Here is an 802-nt window from a genome sequence, read left to right on the forward strand (position 1 = left end):
ATATATATATATATATATATATATATATATAGAGAGAGAGAGAGAGAGAGAGACCAAAGTGTACGTAAGCGACTATCTAAATCTTATATCACTCTATTCTTTCTTTCTATCAGCCCTTTCACGTTTATTCGTTTATTCCACTCTTCGTTCTTTCGTTCCCCCCTCTCTCACATTTCCCTACCTTCTCTTCTTGCCCACTTTCCCTCCTCTTTTCACTTCACTGTGTCCCTGTCATTTTTTCTCGCCCTTCCTTAACTCTTCTGTCCCTCTGCCTCTCTCTCTCTCTCTCTCTCCTCTCCTCACATGACCGTTGTTTGGCCAAGCCTGACCTTTCTTTCTTGGTTCGACTACCATCTGTACAACATCTATATTCCTCCCTGTGCCTGCGAAATCTTGTATCCCTGCCATAAGACTTTATTTCCACACATGTCAACTTAATTTAATTCATCCTTAGTCGAAAGACACCTGTTGTTAGGTCCTGTTACTTGTATTTGTGTAACATTCTCCGTTTTTTCCATCCTTGTTTTCATATACATTCGCTGCTTTCTTCCAAGCAATCTAATGCTCTTAACTTAGATTTTCCTTGAGGCTGGCCAGATTGGAGCAATCTCGAGTATAACCAACTGAGATTGCAAAGATAATATGGAACGCGACTGAGGATAGAAAACTCCAAATGATCCGTCCATGTTTTCTTTGTATTGTCTATCTGGATGTTTTGTTGTCCCTTTTTTGTATCCCCTAACTGTCTGGATGTTTTGCGTTCTTGTCCCATTTTGTATTTTATATATATGTATATATATAT

At 38.9% G+C, this 802-nt stretch overlaps 1 protein-coding gene across 1 annotated transcript in view; it reads left to right on the forward strand.

Moving 5' to 3' along the window:
* The window catches only part of LOC106878184 (low-density lipoprotein receptor-related protein 8), a gene marked incomplete at its 3' end in the record, with an annotated part of 10,501 nt that overhangs the window by 288 nt on the left and 9,411 nt on the right, over window positions 1-802 (forward strand). The gene's annotated exons all lie outside the window — the stretch shown is intronic.

The sequence above is a fragment of the Octopus bimaculoides genome, chromosome 8, assembly GCF_001194135.2.
Source record: "Octopus bimaculoides isolate UCB-OBI-ISO-001 chromosome 8, ASM119413v2, whole genome shotgun sequence".
In the NCBI taxonomy this organism is placed as follows: domain Eukaryota; kingdom Metazoa; phylum Mollusca; class Cephalopoda; order Octopoda; family Octopodidae; genus Octopus; species Octopus bimaculoides.